Source organism: Hemicordylus capensis, chromosome 4 (genome assembly GCF_027244095.1).
Source record: "Hemicordylus capensis ecotype Gifberg chromosome 4, rHemCap1.1.pri, whole genome shotgun sequence".
Classification (NCBI taxonomy): domain Eukaryota; kingdom Metazoa; phylum Chordata; class Lepidosauria; order Squamata; family Cordylidae; genus Hemicordylus; species Hemicordylus capensis.
The window spans coordinates 200,723,194-200,736,604 of NC_069660.1; the positions used below are offsets into that span (position 1 = coordinate 200,723,194).

Below are 13,411 nucleotides of genomic sequence, written 5' to 3' on the forward strand. Positions count from 1 at the left end.
TAATTATGCTTCCATATTTCCTGAGCTGTGACACTACAGTCCCTATGTTGTCAGCAGGGTGCCCAGAGGCACTCTGAACCCCGGACCTTGGGGCCTCTTCAAGGTCCAGGGGGGCTCCAAATGGCTGGGGGGGCTCATGCAGCACCCCATGCCCGCCCCACCACACCATGTGAAACCTCCATTTTTAAAATTTCAGACACCAAGCGGCCAAGGGGTGGCTGCTGGGGGGTGAGCAAAGCAGTCCTCCCCACCCCCACCGCCCGGGGCGGTGGTGGCCAGAAAAAGTGCTGTGCCTGTCCATTCAGCCCAGCAGCTCTTGCTAACTGTGAGGCATGCCTGCACATTTGAGAGAGATCGTTGCAAGCCTGTGACATCATGGGCTTGTGACTATATCTCTCGATTGTGCAGACACACCTTGCAGTTAGCAAGAGCTGCTGGGCCAAATCGACAGGCCCAGCATTTGCTCCGGCCGCTGCCGCTGCTGCTGCTGGGTGGGGTGGACTGCTCGGCTCACCCCCTGGCAGCCACCACTTGGCCGCGCAGTGGCTGAAATAAAAAAAACCCCACAGGTTCTGGAATTTAAAAAACAGAGGAAATTAAAAAGTAGGTTTGGGGGTGCCTTGGCGGGGGGGGTGTAGCAGGGACAGTGCGGGCACCAGAATTACCTAGGCATGTCCCCGAGGGTGCTGTTCACCTTTCGGATGTCTTGTTTTGGATTTTATCGCTGTGATTTAGTGTTATAACATTGTATGTCCATTGCAAACAAGTAGCTGTATTTTCCATTGTAGATTCTGGGGATCATTTTCATTTCGATCCTGCCAAGCTGAAGCTGATGTTTGGTTCCACCTGATGCACTACAAAGATGATATACTCTAAGCCTCCAATGATCTCTCCTCCAAAGCAAGCTAAACCAGGGTAGTGTTGGCTCTGGAACTTGCCTCTGCTCATAGAAATGGGATGCACATGTGTAACACTATTTTCATCTGTGAAATGTTAGATGGTATGGTTTGTTATTAACTTGAGAATAACATAACATTGCTACAGTGTTCATTCTAAATGTAGATACCATGAAGAGTAAAGTACCACTTAGAATCTAATCTGTAGTCCTTTAGGAAACTGAATTACCTGCATTTATTTCATTGGCGATGGCTCCTTCTACCTACCTAACAATGGAATATAGTCACTCACTCAGCAACAAATCTCTGCTGAATTACAGTCTAGTAAACTATATGACGAGCTGGAGTGGAAAGATTGAAATAATTTGTTGTGGGTTTTCTTTGCATGACCAAATGTGCTGTATTTATGCTACTCAACAGATATTTTTAAGAATTTTTTTCCCCAGTATTAGGGAAGGTGGAGGAGAACAGCCAAGATAAGCAGAAAAAAAGAAAGCGGTGAGTACTGGGTTAGGTACAGCATCAGTTGATTAAAACCCACACAAGTACAGGCACAAGTATATCCAGACAGTAGAAGCATGGTATGCAATGACACAAGCTGTCCTTTAAAGAAAATGTTTAATGTATTCAGGAGCTGTGGGAATGAAAAGTAGTCGGGGCATCAGATTTTCTGAACTGGACATTTGAAGTGTCAGCACTTCCATCCCTCCCTCGGATTCCTTCTCTCTCTTTCTTTTTTAAACACGGCTTTTATTTTGCCTGGAGTGGAATAATAAAGAAGGCCAAGCCGAGGAGCTATGAGGACATATTTACACTGCAAACACTCCTCAGCACTCTCCACTTAATGGAGTTTTCAGCTATAGATCCCAAAAGCTGACATGGCAAACCAAAAGTCAAACCTGATTTTCCTACAAGAATTCACGAGATTATGCTGTCGTTAAAAAGATGTTTCTTTCCTTTTCTCGCAGCCAGGTAGAAAAAAATGTTGCAACAATCTGGATAAATTGAAGCTAATCTTTTTCTTTAAAACAATAGCTTTCATGCTGCACAATGAAATGTGGATGGTGGAGCACCTGCCCATCTCCATCTGGGCTGTTGTGGAACTGAACTGTTTTGTTTCAGCTTAAAATTATGCAAACGCAGCTGACCGATCCATTGGAAATAATTGGTGTTGTGCATCTTTATGTCAGAGTGAAACTGCTCCATTCTGCAATAGTCCCAACAGAGCATATACACATGCAGCATGAACAAATGCTCCACCACTCATGTTGGGTTGCATGGTAAATAAGCCACTTTCTGTCATAAACACAGCCTGGCTATGTTGATTTTCCAACCATTTCAGTATAAGCCCAAGTTGCTTTTGTATCTGGATAATTATGTCAGGGCAAGCCTATTTGACCTGATTGGGTAAATAGTCCAAGACGATCAAACAACAGGCAAAAGTGCTGCTGAAATTAAACCTGTAAAATAAGGCATGCTGGTAAGTATCTGGTCTTTGCAACAAAAGATTACAAGTTTTACAGCCTGATTCTGTGCATGCTTGCTCAGATGTAAATCTCATTTGTTCAATAGGTATTACTCCCTAAAGCTGTAGTACACGTATATGGAAATAACTATCTAGAAGCATTGTGCAAAATTGCCAGTCTTGTGACCTGGGTTGAATCCTGGCTGCTGTACGTCTGCCTTCCCTTTTATTCCATTTTAATTTGCGGGATTCACTGCCACAAGATGTGGTAATGGTTAATAGCCTAGATTGTTTGATACAGGATCGTGCAAATTCATGGAGGGTAGATCAACATCAGCAGCAGTTAACCAGGATAGCTAAATTGAGCCTCCATGTTCAGTGGCTATCTATCTGTATGTACCAATCCCCCGGGGAACACTGGAGGGTGCCAATTTCCTTCTTGTCTTGCTTATGGGATTCCTAGAAGCATTCAGCTGGCCACTACTGGAGACAGGATGTGGTGTTAACATGTGGGGTCATACTGAGTTGTATGGATCTGTAGCAGAGCTTTCTTTGTAACACAACTGGACTTATTCCAAGAACTCTGGCTGCATGTGATTTGGCTGCACCATTTTGACCTATTTCAGGATTGCTTGAAATTTCTGAACATTCTAGCAGGTGGCCTCCAAGATTTCAAGTAATTGCACAGGGAAAGGGGAGAATGAGAAAGAGAGGGGTTTGCATGCACATGGAGCAGGGCATTCTTGTGAAGGAAAGGAGGTAATTTATAAAATGGATTGAAGCACAAATCTTGTTCTAGAACCACAATATAGATTTTCTTTCATGAGGCAATATTCTGACACCATTTGCAAATGATTTACCATCTGCTTCCTGGAAGCTTTTTAAAAAATGTCCTTGGCATTATGATTCCAAAACGATGAATCAGGGGGTTGTACAAATAATTGTGTGAGATGGGAAAAGAGAGAGGTCCCAAAAACCGCAATCAAACAATGAAAATTTGGATAAAATCCTTCTGGGAGTATATAGCAGGATATCTAACATCAATCACACGTGCTTTCATAGTGGAAGTATCTTGCAACCCACCCTATATATCACTAAAATCTATAACAATTAAAAAGGTGGGGGCAGGTCTCTTAATTCTGTTGTGATTGTGCAGAACTTTCCTCTGCTGTCATTGCTACACCAGCAGTCTATGAATGGAAAAAGCAGCAGCAAATCCATCCTTCTAAACTGCCTGTTAAATATAAGTAGCTTTCTTAGGACCCCATAACACACACAAGTAACAGCAGGGGGGCCACTTCTGTGTTGTTCAATCCCATGCTTCAAGGGTTTTATGTCTGAATAATGCAGCCATGGAAGCAGGGTTGATCACAGGAGCCTCCTACTGAGTCCAGTCTTCAGCCTGTTTAGCCCCAAACCATCAATTGACTCGCAAAGACACTTTAAGAGGCAGAGGACACAGGCATACAACTCCAGATTAAACCGGGGAACCTTATACATGCAGATCTGGTGTTCTGCCCTCAAGCTGTGCCCCATTTAACTGTGCATTGATAGGCACTTCTATTATGCATTGCTTTGAATATTTTCAGTTGAAATGTGACTACCAAAGTGTATATAAATAAAGGAAACTCCCAAAGAAATGAAATTATGTATATAAATTGTCTGTCTTTCTGATTTCAAAATATATCCATGTAGGTGGGTTGAGACAACTTGGAAAAGGTCTTTATTTTTTGCTTTGCAATAGAAATAATAACAACCACCAGGCAAACAGATAAAGGGTTAGTTAGTAAAAGTGAGAAAAAAGCAGAGTTATCATTAGCATCTGTGAAGATCACACAGGGTTTCATGGGAAATAATGGCTTAGTTTGATCATGAGCATCATTTTAAAAATATGTCTTCTTACCATCATCTTTTTTTAAAAACATCATCTGCTTAATAACCTTATTCTCGTCTACAAAGCCAAGAGGCAATTCTGTTTCTTGGGAACAGAATTGTTCAAGAGTTGTTTACACAGGAAAATTAAAAACATCAAGCAACAAAGGAAGGGTTATTGTTAGATCTCTAATACCTGGTTGATCGAACTAACCAATAAAAAACTTTTAATCATTTGTAAAGGTGTCCATCTTTAGAACAGCAGATGTTAAACTTTTGCAATCTATGTTTAATATTAGTACAAAAACTGCAGGTGGTAGGCACAATTTTAAGAAGAATCCTGACTTCATTTCTCAGACACAGCAGAGAATGTGTCTTCTAAGATGCTGTCTGCTGCAACACAAGCATATATCATGAAGAATCCTGCATCGAAAGATGGGATATCAATATTTTCATCAATCAATACATGGATAAAGCATACCTTTGTTTTGAAAATGATTCTTATTCAAATTCAATCAATTAAACAATCAATCAGTTAAAACTCAAAACAACTGAAGGGTGGGTGGGTGACAATGGTAGTCATTGCTCAAGCACAGGTTATTTATTGTAGTGAAAATATGCAAAATATGTTACAATGACTTAATAGTGATAATATTAATATCAGGGGCCTACATCTGCATTAGGAGGGGGAAAGAAAAGCTCTGCCCTCGCAGAGAGGCTGCTGTGGACCTCAGTCAAAGGCTAGCTGCACAGCCAAATGTGCATAGAGAGAGAATGATGTTCACTGTCCTCCCCTCCCTCCAAAAATCATTTGGCTTCCAGAAATATGTCTCTGAGGACTGCACAACCCTAAGGGACATATTTCTGGGGAAAAAACAAAAAAAACGCTTTTGGAGGGAGGCGATAGCAGCAAAACCTGCCTCCTCTCGTCCTCCGTACATGTTTGGCTGCATGGTAAGCCAGCAGTGGCCAGTGAAGGTAGTGCCAGGGGGGTGGCGAGAGGCACCTTTAAGGAGTAATAAGCAGATGCTTACCAGCTTGTAAGCAGCACCTGCAAGCTGTGGCACTCTGCTCGCAATCCCGTGTGGGGTGGTGGTGCTCCGTCCAGCATCCAGCGGGGCCACAACCTAGCCCTAGCCTCTGCACATGCATGGAGCCTCTGCATATGCACAGAGACTAGGGCCACCCGGCAGCCACACCGAGCAGAGTGCTATCATCCCGCACGGGATTGCGGGTGGTGCTTCATAGCTTGCAGGTGCTGCTCGTTGGAAATTCTCTGTGGTGAGAGAATCCCTTTCTCATTACAGCAGAGTGCACAGAGGCACAACACAGCGGTAGTTTAGTTAGGCATGCGTGTCTACTGAGAGTAAAGTAACTTGGAGCCAATTCATAGTTTCAAATCAATATAAAAGGCATTTATTAAGGAACTCCATTCTAGATAGGAAAGTGAGGAGTTAGGATCTCTAATCTATCTATCTAGCTGGATGCAGATGGATTCTGCATCCTCTCTGCACATATGGTGCAGGGAGAGAGGCTTGCCATGTTGCAAGGTAGACGGGCAGGTAGGAAGAGATAAAGGAAGAGGAAGTTGATCCCTAAGAGTAGCAATCTACATATCAAAGGGATAGCATCAGAGCAGTGGAGAAGTGATGACCAATGTCTTGACCTTCTAGCCCTCTGACTTACTAGTCTGTCCTCCACTGACTGAGACAAAGAGACAGCGCAAAGTCCTTTAACTTCCAACACGGCTTACATGCTGGTAAGCACCTGTTTATTACTTCTCAAAGATGCCTCTCACCGTCCCCCACCCCCCATGCTACCCTCACTGGCCGCTCCTGCGGTAAGCCTTTGATTGAGCTCTACTGCAGCTTCTCTATGAGAGTGGAGCTCTTGCTCCTGATGCTGCAAAACATGCAGGCCACGAGTTCCTCACTGCTATAGTTGTTTCAAGGAACCCCACCCTGTAAGCCTTTGGCTATGGAGTTGGAAAAAGGCTCAGCAGTGAAAATTCCTGCGGATGCCCATGACAACACCCCACTAAGCTGAAGGCTACAAATTAGTTGAGGCTGTGGAAGGCAGAGTGGTTGGAAATTGCCTGGGACAGGCTCAAGTCCTTTCAGTGCACCTTGTATGGACTGTTGCTTCCATGGAAGATGCTTTTGCTGGTCTAAGGGATGGTGAGTCCCAAGTCCAATGCTCTAAGAGTGTACAGATGTCTGTGGGAATGACTCTACCTAGGATATTTTTAAGTGAAGCTGGATACAGGCCCTTCAAATACATGGAAGTGTACTTCTATACCTTCATTCAACATAACACGTGAATGACTGCACCTCTGTACACTGTACACTCATTGTACAAGTGTTGAAAATAACATGTGAATGGACCTCCAGACTCCGCCAAGTGTAGGGATGCTTCTGATCTTCTCATCTGAGTTTCTCCCCAGATTTTGGTGTTCTGAATCACCTTGTTCCATTTCCAAAGTGGCATTCCCATGTTTAATTTTCAGATTTTGTACAGAGCATGTGCAGTGTGCAACAACTTCCAGTCCCCTGCTAAGTGGACAAAGAGGCACCTTTTTAACATAGTGGTTCTCTTTATTAAGCAGTGGGAGAGTAAAGGGCCCTGTCCAGCACAGTACCTCCAGTGACTGTTGCAGGTGTCCATCTTATGGTTTCTTTTTAGACTGTGAGCCCTTTGCAGACAGGGATCCATCTTATTTATTTATTATTTCTCTATGTAAATCACTTTGGAAACTTTGTTGAAAAGCGGTATATAAATATTTGTTGTTGTTTCATTCCTCCTCTCTACATTGCTAATGCCCAAACTAAAGCCATCTTGATATGATTGTATCCATGACTGCATCAATATTTTGTGTGCAGATTACAGACATGCATACACATTTGTGTTCAGTAGTAAAGGCAAACCTGGTATGACTGTACATACAGTCATATCAAGATTATTTTTGTGTGCATCAGTCACATAAATCACAAAAAGGACTATAGTGCAATCACATACATAATCATGTCATGATGGCTTTTCTTGCAAAGTTTTGTCAGGCCACATATGTTCATCAGTAATATAGAGGGGTGAGGGAGTTACAAATGAACTCGAAGCTGAAGCAAACTGTGTATGATCCAATATTGGAATTAATTTTCCTAGTTGAACAAGAATTTAGGAGGAGTGAGAGGACATTGCAAGCCAAAGGAGCAATAGAAAAGAAAGAGAACAGAGGAAATCCTCATGTGCAGGTGAAACTCGGAAAATTAGAATATCGTGCAAAAGTCCATTAATTTCAGTAATGCAAATTAAAAGGTGAAACTGATATATGAGACAGACGCATTACATGCAAAGCGAGATAAGTCAAGCCTTAATTTGTTATAATTGTGATGATCATGGCGTACAGCTCATGAAAAACCCAAATCCACAATCCCAGAAAATTAGAATATTACATGGAACCAAGAAGACAAGGATTGTAGAATAGAACAATATCGGACCTCTGAAAAGTATAAGCATGCATATGTATTCAGTACTTGGTTTGGGCCCCTTTTGCAGCAATTACTGCCTCAATGCGGCGTGGCATGGATGCTATCAGCCTGTGGCACTGATGAGGTGTTATGGAAGACCAGGATGCTTCATTAGCGGCCTTCAGCTCTTCTGCATTGTTTGGTCTCATGTCTCTCATCCTTCTCTTGGCAATGCCCCATAGATTCTCTATAGGGTCAGGTCAGGCGAGTTTGCTGGCCAATCAAGCACAGTACACTGTATACTTTTCAGAGGTCCGATATAGTTCTATTCTACAATCCTTGTCTTCTTGGTTCCATGTAATATTCTAATTTTCTGGGATTGTGGATTTGGGGTTTTCATGAGCTGTACGCCATTATCATCACAATTATAACAAATTAAGGCTTGACTTATCTCGCTTTGCATGTAATGCGTTTGTCTCATATATCAGTTTCACCTTTTAATTTGCATTACTGAAATTAATGGACTTTTGCACGATATTCTAATTTTCCGAGTTTCACCTGTATATAGAAAAGACTCTTGGAAGATGAGAGTCCTCAAAAAGAGAAAATAAAAATCCCAACACTGATATATGAGGGCATTGTGAAAATGATTGCATGATCTTTCAAGCAGATATTCAAAAAGCAAGGAGACATTAGACCTTCCCACAAAACCTTAATCACTCCCACAGAAAAAAACCTTCATAAAACCTTCCTGTCCAAATTGATAATGTAACTAAGCATAGAGATTTAGAGCAAAGGCGAACCTATTTTCACCATCTGCAGGAAACCGATATCTTAGCATTTTCACCTTGCACATATTTTTAAGTTGTTGACACTTGTGCAAATTAAAGTAATGCCTCTTGAAAGTGTGTGACCAGACAAGAGGCAAGGTTAAAGCTCAATAAAGTTGGGGTTTTTGGCAGCAGTGTCGGGGGGGGATATTTAACACTTTCCAGATGGGTAAGATGATTGCATAACCACCTAATGGCACAATGGGGAAATGACTTGCCTAGTGAGCAAGAGGTTGCTGGTTCGAATCCCCACTGGTATGTTTCCCAGAATATGGGAAACACCTATAGCAGGCAGCAGCAATATAGGAAGGTGCTGAGGAGGCAATGGTAAACCCCTCCTTTATTCTACCAAAGACAACCACATGGCTCTGTGGTTGCCAGGAATCAAGACCAACTTGAGGGCACAACTTTAAGATGATTGCCATGACATGCAGATCCAGAAATTAAAGTAATTCAAGGAAAGCCCTAGTTGCATTCAGGAAAAGAAGAACATTATTTGATTATATAGCACTGAGGTGCAGAAAAGCGGGGGAATAAACTTGCATTCACTGAAATAACTGTGATTGGTGCCCTACTAGTTATCTTTTCTCCACAAAATAAATAGTCCCCAGAATGACATTTGCAGGCTTTGAGTCCTTAGTTTCCATAATCCACATCACATACCATTCTGAATCCAAACTAATCATTTGAAGAAGATCCAGTGGAAGTATCCATGAATTCATGTAGGGAGACATCTGTAGGAGGAGAAAAATACAACACATCATTGAGAATTTGGGTCTAATATTTTTGTTGCTGTCATGAGAACCATGCATAGGTAAACCAGTTGTATTGGCAGTATGGCAGCTAAGAGTGTAAGATGTAAAATGGGAAGTCTTCTGTTCAAATTCCTCTTAGGGATTGTCTGAGATAAAATGATATATCTTCTCTAGCCCATGTCTGGAGTACAGGAATACTAATACTAACTGACCTTATTGGGATCTTATAGAGGTTACTGAGATTATGCATATGAAGCACTTTGAACACTTTTGTATATTGTCGGCTCTCAGGGGTCAGTAAGCTGCAAGACTGTCTTCAGGCCACAAGACAGGCCTCAGGCAGTGAATTGGAGTACAGTGGGCCTTGTACAGAATTTCCAATAACCAAGTCCTTTATTTTAGACTGTCTTATATGTTGAGTCTCAGAACATCTCTCTCTTGAAACCGTCCCTAACCAGATCCAGATTCCCCACTAAATGAACATTAACTGTTGCTTTAACTGATTCTTATGATTGACAGCTCTCCAGGGTTCTAAGCCCATTTGCATCAAGTTGGGCCTACACCATTTCATCACGGGGTTGAAAGCAATATACTGAATACCAAACTTTGGGAGGAGAAGGGGAAGAGGTGAAGGAGCATATGCCCCCTTAGGAGCTGTATTTGCCGGTTGGCGGGGGCAGGGGGAAGGTTTAACATGTCAGAGATCCACCAGAAATGCTGAGAGCATGGGCAGAGAGACTTGAGACTTGAGATGCAGTGTTGGGTGGGACTGTAGGAAGGGAGGAGACAGGGAAGGGCCAGGAGATGGGGAAGGGATGGAGCTCAAACACCCATCTCACTCGACCCATGAACATGAAACATCACAGGCTTTTGGCTAGTGAACCATAAAAACTACAGTTGGCCACAAATAATACAATGTCTGTAGTGAAAAATTTATAATGCACTATAATTTGCTTAATGTCTTCGAATTATGTAATATGGATGCAGAGTCTGGATTTCCATGTTGCAGAAAGTTTTTTTTTTATTTTTTTGGAAGAGAGATCATACATAACATGTCAGAATATATGAGCAGGTTTTGAAAGGTTTTTGGAACATGTTATGTATAATGGCTTTGCTAGAAGCCACAGACATCTGACATACTTCACAAGGCAGGCCCTCAGCATGAAGTACTCTCATATACTGTAACATTTTAAAAAGCACACACATATAGGCTGCTCCTGAATATGCCTATCTGTAAAGAAGTTCACCTATCTTGATGTGGTTGTTTCCTTGTAAGTATGTCTAGGCTAGCAGCCTTAATTTATCAAGTTTGTGGTCACATAATAGAGCTTTCTCATCCAACATACACAGCAACATATACTTGGCAACATCCATAGGCAGTCACGGTATTGTGAAGCAAACTTTAAAGATATACAGAATATTTAGCATGTGTTAGGGGAAAATGCCCTTTCATGTTTTTATGGATGAATTTTTAATAAGTTAATTACAACATCACAAAAGCAAGAATCATTACTCAGTTACATGCTCTGAAATCCTTCCGAACTGAACACACATCTCTGAAAATTGCCCCATATGTGTATATTAATGATACTATCAGAAGTTTTAAAAGACATGCCTTGAATAATACATGCAACTTAAATTAACTCCCATTCTTAATGTTCATAGTGAAAAGTGAATGCAATCAGACTGGTAAGTAAGATTTGCTGGCAATCATTATCATTATTTCTGTAGGAATATTTATTATGAATACAAAATATATTGGCCAGTGCACATTTATTAGCAATTTTTGCAAATGTACCAAATAATTTCATCCTTAAATGTAGGGGATGAGATGTGTGAAACTTTCCCCTTTACTTCCATATTCCCAATTACATAAGGGCCAGGACTGGGAGTTGTTAGATGCATTATTATTCTTTGCAATAATACCAACCTCTCAGCTGATAAACAGTGGTGCTTAGCACCATGTGGCTTCACAAACTAATCAAGTATAGTACAGTGTGGTGCTTCTTCAAGGAGGGTGGGATGCAGGAAACAGCCAGCGGTAGTAAGCTAGGGATACAGAAAGTGCATACTGTATCTGCTGAAGCTCCAGGCTTGGGTTTTGTTTCTACCATATGGTACCAGACAGACAGTGAGTCAATTATTGATTTATTTGCTACATTTATATCCCACTCTAGTTCTTCTGGAGTCCAGAGCCATGTACATGGTTATGTTTATTTTCACAACAACCCTGTGAGATAGCTTAGATGGAGAGATAAGTGACTGTCCTAGAGTCATCCAGTGAGTTTCATGGCTGAACAAGGATTTGGAATAAGATCTTCCCAGGCATACAGACATAGGAACATAGGAAGCTGCACTTCACAGTACTTGTTGCAACCCGATTACCCTATCGCTCTCTTTAAGGAGAAAAAAGTCCCTTTCCATTTATGGGAAACAAGGTGGCGCTTATACCATCAAGTACTACCACTTAATGTGGCTAAGCCATGGCTCCCAGAGGACCAGCAAGAGTGCCATAAAATCACCTGCAAACAGAAAGCTAGTGAGCTAGGCAAAACATTCAGGGAAACCCACTCACATTTCTTAAAAGAGTGTGTGGTAGCCAAAAGAGTGTGGCAGGGAGTAAGCAAGCTGTTAGAGTGGCCTGATTTGGAAAAATAGACTCGGGAAGAACTAACCTCGGGTTTGAGCGATAGAACCACCTTTCGAGGTCCCAGAAAGAAACCTTCAAGGAAACGGAATGGAACGGGTGCCCTCATACTAGGGAATTGGAACATTCCCCTTCTCGTAATCAGGTTAGTAAACCTGTATGTCATTTATGCAATGCTCCTGCATAGGAATAGGGAGGGAAGACGCAACCAAGAGGTTCACACAGATGAGACAGTAAATCTCTTCTGGAAAAGTTTGTATGGTTATGTGCAAAAAGACAAGAGTATCTCTTCTAAACAGCAATGGGACAAATTGTGGAAATGGACGTTGGACGTAACTCCCCCAATTACCTGACGTGCCTTGAAATCCCCCACCCCCAAGTTACAGTACTACCTGCATATACTTCATAACCTTGTGGGTTTCCAAATCCTTGTGTGTAAATCTTTGTAGATATATCATGTACAAACAACCACTTTGTATATAATTGTGCTTTGGCAACGTACTGTATGCTTTGGTAGTTTGTTGGTTCAATAAAAAAAATCTTGTCCTATTAAAAAAAAAGATCTTGTCCTATCTTGGAGAAGCCAGGGAGGGAACTTGAAACCTTCTGCTTTTCCCAGAGCGGCTCCATCCCCTGAAGGGAATATCTCACAGTGCTCACACTTCTAGTCTCCCATTCATATGCAATCAGGGCAAATTCTGCTTAGCTAAGGGGACAAGTCATGCTTGCTACCACAAGTCTTAATATAACACTCTGACCACCACACCACCAGTCTATGTCTAAAACTGTCACAACCTTCTAGTAATGTTCTGCTTATTATTCCTTAGACTAACAATTCTAGAACATGCTACCACCTCCAAAAAAGGTTACCAGGAAGAGAAGCAGCCCAGCAGCTCCCCAAAACCAAAGAAATGCAACCCCAGCAGTGCCTTGTTGGTCAAGATTTGAGGGATACATATAAAAGATCCAAAACTTGAAATATGGCTCATAGAGCAGGACCAGAAAGAAGAGCAGGGACAGGCAAGAGGGCAATGATCCATACTTTTTGGTGCACAAGTGAATGTTTAAGAGTCTCAACTCTTCTCTTAAACAGAAAAGAACAGAGGGATTGGGACCCTGACAACTGATATGTAGACAAAGAGCAGTTGTAGGAGTTCAAATCCCGATTTAATCCTTCCCCTCTGAGCCATTTTCCCAACAAAAATCACCACTTTCCAAGGCGGGTATATGCCCTGGGAGAAAAGACTTATGGCCAATCATATGTTTTTCCTCCTAGAGCAAATAGCAGTGTGGGGGCAGCGGGGGCGGAATTTTCACCAGAAACACAGCACATTAAAATTTCCCTTCCTCTATATCACAGTCCCAGTCTAGAGCAAGGACCTCTGTAGCTGCCACTTTAAGCTACAAAAAGACACAAATGCAATTAAGCATTTCTTGCCTTATCCAGAGCCAAATTACAGATTACGTTAAGCCTCTCATTAA

The 13,411-nt window shown here is 41.9% G+C and overlaps 1 long non-coding RNA gene across 3 annotated transcripts; it reads right to left on the bottom strand.

Annotated features, from left to right (window-relative positions):
• Window positions 1-4,061: 4,061 nt before the first annotated feature.
• On the bottom strand, window positions 4,062-13,411 carry LOC128324366 (uncharacterized). Of its 3 annotated transcripts, none has more exons than XR_008306812.1 (4): window positions 12,432-13,411; window positions 11,213-11,331; window positions 9,191-9,261; window positions 4,062-4,656 (listed from the first exon to the last, which is right to left on the bottom strand). It is a non-coding gene; the product is annotated as an uncharacterized LOC128324366 (long non-coding RNA). The 3 variants fall into 3 exon arrangements; XR_008306811.1 differs by lacking the exon at window positions 12,432-13,411 and adding an exon at window positions 11,958-12,101; XR_008306813.1 differs by lacking the exons at window positions 11,213-11,331; window positions 12,432-13,411 and adding an exon at window positions 9,495-9,774.